Raw genomic sequence first — 10,779 nt, 5'->3', positions numbered from 1 at the left:
AACTTTTAAATTATAATATTAAAATCTTTTGTTTAGATTTCAAATAAAATTCCAAACTTTAAATTATATGTTTGAATTTAAAAGCAACTCGGACGACATCAGTGGTTAAATCCTGATCAAAGTCAGCGGTTTAATCTAAATCAGGTGTGGCAGCTCAGTCTCAATTGACTCCGATTGTCCAAACCTAGATGATGTTAGTGGTCCAAACTCAATTGGTAGCGATAGCCCAATCTCAGTTGATATCAATGGCCCAATCCTAAACAATCCTTATGAATTAGCATGGGACAATTACAACAGTTTGAGAGTTGCAAATTGAACTTAAATGATGACACCAGACCATTTCATGTTAATAACAGCATTTGGCATCGGAAGATGAAGGTAGACATATTAAAGATGGTGATCATAGACTAGTCCTAGACTATGACAACAGTCAAGTCTCAATCGGCACCGACAGTTCAGTCCTGATTGATTCCAATCGTGTGGTCTCAATCACCATTGAAAATTTGATCCTTGTCACCAATGGTGATTCAGTTCTTGTCAAATTTAACAACCAATTTAACAACCAATTTTGCGATTTAATTTAAGTACTATTATTTCTCTTTACATTTCTATTTCATATCCATATCTCTTGTAATATTTTTCCCAGAATTTTAGGTTGCTTATGGAAATTGTTGAATTTAATATCTTAAATTGAAAAAAAAATTGGTTGTTAAATTTGAATTCAGTTCTTGTCAAGATAGAATCGATCTTAAATTGAATTTAATATCTTAAATTGAATTTAATAACTTAAATTAAAAGTGTGTAAATTTAAATTTGACTCAAATTTAAATTCACATGCATTCAAACATAGCAAATATATAAAATTAAATTAAATACTTTTTTTATGGAGTATTACATATTATTGATTGCGAGAATATGCCAAGACATAGAAAAAGTTACAGTTATAAATAAGGAAAGCAACTTCTAAGTTTTAGCTGTATAAAATTAAATTAAATAATTAATTCAATACAGTGACTCCTTTGGAAAAGGGGTTTCGTGATTCTTTTATTAAGGTATCATATTAATTTTCTTATAAATTTTTATTTTTACCTTTATGCAATATATAATGTTAATGTAGGAAAATAGAAATTTTTCAAAAACATATTTGGTATCGATAAAGTAAAAAAATTAGTATAGATAGAGTTAATGATGAGTTTTAATATTTTTATTTATTTTTAATAAAAAATACCGGAAATAGCTTATAATAGATAAAAATATACTCCCTTCATTAAAAAATATAAAATATTTTTTGAGAAGTTTGATATTAAAAAATTTAAGAAATTTTTAGTTTTTCAATAAGTAATAATTACCTTTGTTTCAAAAGTAATCCTATTAAATAAATCACTTTATATTTTTTTATAGTAAAACACCTTATTGAATAAGAGTAAATATAAAAAAATAAAGTTAATTTAAAAACAAGTAATTACTTTATTGGGAGAAAAATTTGGTCAAAAATGTCTTATATTTTTTAATAAAAGAGTAAAAAATATTACCAACTAAAATTAGTGTAAATGGTGCTTTTGTCATTTAAACAAGTGATTTAAGGTTTAAATCCCAACCTCTTTGTTTGTGGTAATTTAGCTGGGAGAAATTTACCTTTCTCTTTCAATATCTTCAAAGAGATAATCTATATTATTGTTGGGATTTACTTGCTCCATTCAAAAGTATAAAATATTTTTAAGGAGTTAGATATTCAAAAATATAAGATATTTTTAGTATTTTGAGTTGTAACCATTGCCTTTTTTTTAAAGTGTCTCTATTAATAATAACTTTATATTTATTATAAAATATTTAATAAAAATAAATATAAAAAGATAAAATTAATTTAAGAATAAATAACTATTTTATTAAAATAAAATTTAGTTAAAAATATTTACACTTTTAAACAAAAAAGAAATATCTCTTACGCTATTATAAAAAATGGATGAAATATTTTAAATCTTCTCTCTCTCTTTCAATCCATCAATGTCACTATCCCTTCCGCCCACTGTGGTGTCCCATACAAGCACGGCAATGGTATTTTATACTAAGAGCTTAAAACATTGAAGTTAGTGGCAAAGTGGTGTGAATGGGCAGCGCGTAAATAGCACTCCCTCTATTAAAAGATTTAAAATATTTTTTAATGAGTTGGATATTTATTTTTAAATGGTTTTAAGTATAATTATTATCTTTTTTTAAGTTTTCATATTAAATAAGAATAAATATAAAAAAATAATTTAAAAATAATTAATTACTTTATTAAGGATAAAATTTAATTAAATATACTTTATATTTTTTAATAGAGAGAGTATATACTCTTTTTATTTATAAGTAATTTTTAGTCTTTTCACTAACATCAAGAAAAATTTAAAATCTTATCAATTTAACTAAAAATTTAATAAGTTTTTAATCTTTCACTACTTCAAAATAATCTTTTTAGACCAATTAAAATAATCTCTTACACTAGTTCTATAACTAAAGTGGAAGTCACTTTTTACATTAGGGTAAAAAGTGCTCATAAGCCTAGTGTAAAAGTTTTAAAAAAAAAAAGGGTAAAAAATGATGGGCACTTTTTACATTGATTCTTTTACATAATCCGTGTAAACAGTTATACATTCTTATTTCACGCAATATTGTGTGCATCACCTCGCGACACATCACTGCCCCCTCATGCCATGATATATATTTGTTACTTATAAAATTTGAACTTATAACTTCTTATCTTTTATGTCTTATGTCTTCTTTTTTTTTTTAATTGAATTGAAATATATTCGCAATTATTATATGAAAATTTAACTACTCCTTCTGTAAAAAAAAATATAAAATATTTTTAATTAAATTTTATTTCTATAAAGTAATTATCTACTTTTAAATTAGTTCTATCTTTTTATATTTACCCTATAAATGCTCTACAATAAATATAAATTCATTCATTAATAGGGATATTTTTTAAAAAAAGGCAATGATTATGTCTCAAAAAATTAAAAATATATCATATTTTTTAATATTCAACTTTTCAAAAAATGTTTTATATTTTTAAACGGAGAGGGTATATGTTATATTATTAAAAATAATATATGACTATTCATATCAAATAATATACTCCATTTGTTTAAAAATATAACTATTTTTAACTAAATTTCACCCCTAATAAAGTTATTTATTTTCAAACTAACATTATTTTTCAATATATATCATTATTTAATAAGATGTTTCACTTTAAAATAATTATAAAGTAATTTATTTATTATGAGCACTTTTAAAAAAATATACTAATCACATCTTGAAACACTAAAAATACCATACATTTTTTAAAAGAGAGAGTATTATTTCATATTATATTTTATTATTAGTAAAATGACAATTTAACCCTTAATATTTTTTAAATATTATTTTAAAAAATAATTTTGAACTTTCTACTCTGATTGTTTGAAGTACTGGGTGTAAAAAATCACTGATTTTTTTCAATTTTTTTAAGAAATTGAAAAACATCCTCACTTGTTATTAAATCTCATTAACTCAATTTTAAAATTTAACAAGTTTTTACATCAATTTATGATAAAAGTTAAAAAAATTATTTTTAATATTTTTTTTCTGGTATTTAATAAGGACAACAAATAAATATAAAAATAACAAATAATGAAGTGTTTTATAAAAAGGGAAAAATTAATATTCTCTTTTTGTCTTATAAATAAAATTAAAGAAGTAACAACTAAGTTTTTTATATAATTATTTGACCAATTCATATTCAAGTATTGTCGGGCGGGTTATAAACTCTTTCAAATGCACTTTTTATATTCACAAAAAACATGAACTTCGACATGTAATTTTGTGCTTAAGCAGTCATGGTTCTTTTATTAGAATCAAGCCCATTTCCAATGACATTAATATGTTCTAAATTAGTCTAGAATATTTATTTAACACCTAAAATGTAATTCTGGCCACTCCATCCTGTTTTATTTAAGGTTTAGACCTTTAGAAAAATGATAAGTAAGGATTTTATAAGAATATTAATATTAAATTTAAAATTTTAATACTAAAACATGGGAGAAGGAATACTAAAATATAGGAACGTTAGTTTTTAAAAAAAATCATAATTTGATATTAATATTTTTATAAGATCTTTATTTGTCATTCTTTCTTATAAAAAAAGTATCAAATACAGAGAAATTTACCAATAAAATTGAGACATTAAATTAAAAACAAATTTATTAACGAATTTTATTAAAATATACGATAAAATTAAAGTATCAAACATGTATTTTATTTGCACGGCTTTATGCACTGAAGCGAGTGCGCACAAGTGGGAATTAGTTGACACCCGACCAGGGGCGAAGTACTTTACAAGGAAAGACAGGGTGTGTTTGTCTGTTTCTGTTTTTAACTCTATGATTCATTATCAAAAGGAAATTTTTACTCATTTAAAAAATAATTTAAAAAAAAATGATTTCATATAAGGTGCCCAATATTCCTCAAATAAAAGTTCAGGAAAAAATGTATTTTAATCCTAATAATAATAACAATGATATTTTTAAATAAATTATGGAAAATGATTTTATAATAAAATTAATAATGATTAAGTTCTGTAAATATTTTAGGTGATTCTTGGTAATTTTATTGGTCATCTAATGATTTTTCTTAAAAATATTATACTATTTAAATTTAATATTTTAATATTTTATAACTTTATATTAAAAGGAGGGAATGAACTTTCAAATAAACAAATAAAATTAATATTATCTTATTAAATTTGCAACTCGTTTCCCTTAAAAAATCAGGCTGTGGATATGTTTGCTAAGAGTGAGCTTTTTCTTTCATTGTTGAAATTACCCAACGTGAATGGCCAAGCACAAGAGCAAGGACGGACCTACATTAAGCACTTTAACCATGAATTCCTCTTAATTATGATAAGGAAAAATTTTCCCTTGCCCCTCCTAAAAAGTTGTTTCATTTGCCCCCCCTTAAAAAATTACTCTTGCTTCACTTTAGTTTTTCAAAATTTCAATCTTCACTGCTTCAACATTTTTTGAATCATTCAACAGAGAAAGTTAATGCTATTTATATTGTTAACTTTGTAGGGAGGTAGAAATATTAGTGTTTGAGTAATTAATAAAAATATTGACTTGTAGTATAAAATAAAGTATAAGAGTATAATAAATATTATAAAATATTTTTTCAAATTCTCAAATTAAATATTTAGTGATACTTAATATCTAAAAGATAATAACATTAGATTTTTTTTTAATTTCTACTCTTTCATATATAAAAGTAACACTATCTAATAAAATAAAAAATAATTTTCTGTATTAATTTATATTGAAAATATTTATCAATATTTTTAATCTTAACAAAAATCGTATGATATTAATATCTAATATCTATACTATAATTTTCAATATAATTTTTCGCTTGTATGAAGATAATCTTATATTTTAAGTTAGCATTATTTAATAGCAGCTTATTTTTTCTTATGTGTTTAATTTAGATTATTTTTTAAAATATTAAATTTCATTTGGTATAAAATTTTAGGTCCGCCACTGCCCAAGGGCCAAGAGCACGAGCGTTGCCAGATCTCAAGCCCCAGGCCAATGAAAGAGAGAAGGGTGAGGGGGTGGAATAAGATAAGCAATGAATATTGAATAGAGAGAGTCACCACCGAGAAGTTCGAACGAGAAAAGGGAGCATTAGACGCAAGTGCGTGTTGTTTGCATGCGTAGATATATATTCGAGGTTGGGAGATTCCTTGTTCAATTTATCGCCTCTGTGAGCACTGAGCAGAGAAGGAAGACGTAGCAGATGCGTTTGTTTTGAATATGAAGAGAGGAGAGAGGGACGGCGATAGGGAGGGAGAAGAGAGTTAGAGACACGCAGAGACAAAGAATGTGGGCCCACCATGTTCAAAGTGACAGTAGTTAAGTGCAACTTAGACATTGGTGCATATTTAATTGTTTAGGATTTAAATTCTGCTAAACATATAATACTTTAGGTTTAAAATTATCATTTAATCCTTTATATAGACACACAAACACGAGAGATGGGATAAGCCCGGAAAGAAAACTAGATAATTGCAAGCTGGGGATAGGATTCCATAGACTTATTCTGCTCGAGGACTCTCAATCTCAAAGATGGTGGAGCCATGTCATATAGAGAAGAGTTGTTCAGACCTTCTTCCTTCGCCATAACTTTCAGACGAGTGATGATGGATGCCACGACTTCTGCTCTAGATCATCAGTCCATGTACAAATATTATTTTTAGGAAAAATTAACAACATGATAAATCTACAATTATAATTCAAATTTTCAAATTTTGACTCCGTGTAATATATCTTTATAGTTTTAACTCAATTATAAATTAATTTTTAAATTTTAATTCGATATAATTTAATTCTTATGATTTTAATTATTTAAAATATTGATCTTTATATTTTATAAAATAAAATTATACTCCATTATTTTAATATTATAATGCATTTTTTATTTTTTTTTGGGTTGATAACGCATTTTTAATTGAGTTACACTTTTCAATAAGCTAGTTAATTATTTTTAAAATTATATATACTTTTTATATTTATTCTTATTTAATAAGCTGTTTTGATTAAAATTTTTTATTAATTATATCCCCTAATTAATAGTATTTTTGAAAAAAATTTTATTAATTTCACCTTGAAAGACCTAAAATACATTATATTTTTAGATATCTTGTCTTAAAAAAATGTCTTATATTTTTTAAAGGAGGGAATAAATGTTAAAATTATTTTAAAATGTAGGGATTAATATTTTACATCCTAAAACTTTTAAACTTTGTAAATGTTATAAAGATTAAAATTTTAAAATAATTTATTTTTTAAAATATAGAGACCAATATTTTAAATAATTTAAACTATATGAATTAAATTATAATGAATCAAAATTTAAAGATTGAGTTATAATTAAATTAAAATTAAATTACATATGCCGGTTGTTTTGGTGACTGAAAGAGGAAGTTTCATTTTACTTACAGCTTTGTTCGATCAGTTTTGCTTGAAGTTTTATTTTCTGAAACTTCGTTTAATGGAAGCATGACAGATTGGGGCGCGGCGCGCGCGCGTAATGTGCAGGATTGAAACTGATTGATGAGAGTCACGTGATTTCGTAACACCTCACGCGCATTGGTAGGCTTTGACTATATATTTTCAATCAATGATACTCCCTCCATTTTTTTTTATTATTGAAAAAACTATCACTTTTTAATTTAAACAAAATCACTCATTTTAATAAATATTTATTATATATTTTTTAAATCATCCTCCCGTGATTGACATTAATAAAAAATAATTAATATATGTTTATATTGATTAACATAGAATATTTTAATATATATTTTTTTATTTTTAAATATAATTGTTTTAGTTAACCAATTTTCTTAAATTGTGTGATATAGTTTTTTTCCTTTTATATATAGAAATAGAAGAAGTAAATTATACTCTTAATTATTAATTGCACTAATAAAATAGTTAAATAAACAGGAGATTTCGGCACAACCTCACACCATTCCTTTTATATTTCTCATAATAATATATTAATAATTATGGGTAAATATTTACATTGATTTCAGATCAAATGAAGGCTCAAGGATGATTAAGAGACTCTTTTTTAATATCAATAAATTGGAATAGTTCAAACTAATCAAGAAATTAAATTTTTATAAACAATAGTAATTAATTTAAATTTTCTCCTTACAATAACAAGTGACTCATGTCTGTATCAGTACTAAGAGCATGTTTGGATTAAATTTTAACCTCAGTTAGAATGGGTCAAATTGAGGTTAGGATATAAATGTTAAAAAAATCTTGTTTGAATTAACATAATTTTTCAACCTTAGTTAGCATGTAAACGCGCATTAATGTTGATGCTTTCTCTCTCTTGCTTTTTATCTACTTGAGTTGTGCCTTACCTTTGTGCATGCTACTTTTTATCCGTGACCTCCCAAGCTACCTCAAAACTCACAGATATGCTTCTTCCTTTAGAACACTCGTTATACACCTCACAGATCTGCTTCTTCCTTCCATTAGTCAAGCGACGCTGTCCAACAGCTCATCTTCAAAACTCACATTTTAAATTTCGATACCTTTAGAACGCTCGCTATACACCTCATAAATCTACTTCTTCCTTCTGTTAGTCAGGTGACGTCGTCTAGTAGCTCATCTCCACTGTGTTGAAGCACCAAGTAACCTCCGACTGATCTCCAGCTCTCTACCATCCTTTCTAGCTTTCACGGTGTCAGATCTACACTTCCCATAGCTGGATCTACTCCCCATCGCCTGTTCTTGCCAAGTAAGATTATTCTTTTCGTCTTCTTCCTTGCCTTCCTTCCTGCCATGTTCTGTTATTCCTTCTTTACCTCATTTTTTCTTGCTTAACCTGAATGCTTGGTGATGATCCTCGATGGATGTTTTTGGAACTTGAGATTGTCATTTTGTTTTTTAATCCCCTGCGATGAGAATTGATATATGCTTTTTCAGCTAAATTGATATGTGCAATGAGAAATGATGATTTTCTGCTTCTAAAAATGATCGTCGGTGGCTGTTTCTGGACTTTTTGCACTAAAGTTGTAGTTGTTTTGAAGCAACTTTGAAATTGATCATTCTTGGGGTCTAGGCTTTATTTATGACTTGCTGAAAATTTGGGTTCCTTGAAAAAGCAATTTGAAACTTGAGAAATTTTTCTTAGTACGTTAAAGTATTTTTTTTCTTAAAGAGCACATGGTTTCATTGAATGTGGGTAATTCTGTCTGTGGCCTGCATAATTAAAAGTAAAGAAAATGGATGGAAAACGATGGGTAGATATAATATTTAATTGTATTGTATCCTAGAACACTGCTATATCTTCTATTGAGAGATAAAAAAACAGCTATAGGAGAGTAGGAGAATTTTTTCTTTTTGTGGCAGGAGAGAAGAATATGGGAAATCCATGACCTGTATAGTAAAGAATGGGATGGGGTGGTAATTCAACCCTGACACGTTATATCTCACCTCAACCTTTAATTGATGTTTATTTGGGGCGAGTTATCAGTTTAATGTCATTGACTTGATTGATATATTTGAAAATATGGCATATAGCTCTCTTCTAAGGAATTTATTGATAAAACGACTCCATGAATTTGAAAAATGCCAAACTAAAAATACGAATCTTTAGGTAAATTGATACACATATGCAGAGATATTTATTGATTTCCATGTTTGTGATGGCTGGCTAGTTTATAAAACAATAAATAGAGACAAAGGAAAAGCAGTGTGGAATCCAACTTTGATAGAAATTTTCATTAAAGAATGCTTGGGAGAAGTGTACAAGAAATAAAGGAAAGGAACTGCTTTCAACAAAAATGAGTGGCAAGCAATAATTGAGGAATTTGAGGCAAAAATAGGAAAAAGGTATGAGCAAAAGCACTTGAAAAATAAGCTAGACAACATGAAGAAAGAATGAAACATATGACATAAGTTATTTTCAAGTAAAATCGACTTAGGATAGGACAGTGACAAGAATATTGTCAATACTCCAGATGAGTGGTGGGAGCAAAAAATCTTGGTGTGGATTAGTTGTTAAGTGCTTTTTAGATTAGAATTTAATTTGAGAATTTTAATTGTTAGTTACTTGAATGGTTGTAGAAAAATCCCTTATATAGAAAATTTAGATATAAAGGCTTGAGATTTGTAAGGGAATTAACCTTGATATTTAAGGATGTCCTGGCAACTGGGGAGACACTTTTTGTACCATCTTCTACCCAGACTCAAATAGAGGACGATGATGATGAGGATGTGTACTGCCCCACTATTGACCTTCAAGAAGGCTCCGGTGATAGTGAAGAGGAGCTAAATTTATCTAACACCGCAGCACCTATGGGGGTCACTGATGAGCTGTTGGGCTTGAATGTCACCGCAAATAATGATGGAACTAGTGGCAATGGAAGTCAAAGCAAGAGAAAGAGGGTTGTAGGAGTTGGTGGGAGAAAAAAGCAAAAAGTCTCTGCCTCAATGAAAATAGCAGATGCGATGAGTGAAATTGCTAAGGATAATAAAGCTAAAACATAGACAATGAACAAAATTTTAAAAAATGACATATGAGTTTTTGAGGTTGTGGCTCACCTAAATGGACTTCTAGAAGTTTTTGGTAATAAAGATTTGCATTGGAGATGTGTCAATCTCGTTCTGTACAAGCCTATACGAGATGCTTATTGGCAACTTAAAGATCATCCTAATCACTTGGTTAATTGGTTGAAGTATCAAGTCTACCATCTACCAGATTTTATTTCAAAGAATACACTAGGATGAATTTTTGTCTAGGCTTATGATAACTTGACTTGTGTTTGACTTGTAGTTGCATTATTTTGACTTGTACCTTGCTATGCTTATGGTGACTTAGTTTGTAGTGAATAGTTAACTCTTATCTAATGCTTTTCTTATGTTTTATTTTTATGTTGTTGAATGATATTTATATACTATGTATTTTATATTATATACAAATGATATTTACATACTATTTTACCTTAGGTTGAAAAATCATGGAAGATTCGAATGAATATATGTTATGTTGGAATGAATGTTGGGATGTAGATGTGGCTCATCAACTACTTCCCTTGTTACAACAAGATATAACTAAGCAAGAAGAAATATGTCAATTAGTTAATGAATATGTGATGCCATATGTGTGTAAAAAGCCACGAAGAACTAACAGGAAAATAGGGCAAATGTGGGTCAATGAGATTTTACAAGGTTATCCTGATTG

Source organism: Prosopis cineraria, unplaced genomic scaffold (assembly GCF_029017545.1).
Source record: "Prosopis cineraria cultivar Desert tree isolate PC_DT_omini unplaced genomic scaffold, ASM2901754v1 PC13, whole genome shotgun sequence".
Taxonomy (NCBI): Eukaryota; Viridiplantae; Streptophyta; class Magnoliopsida; order Fabales; family Fabaceae; genus Prosopis; species Prosopis cineraria.
The sequence above is the reverse complement of the archived record's forward strand: the minus strand, read 5'-3'. Positions refer to the sequence as shown.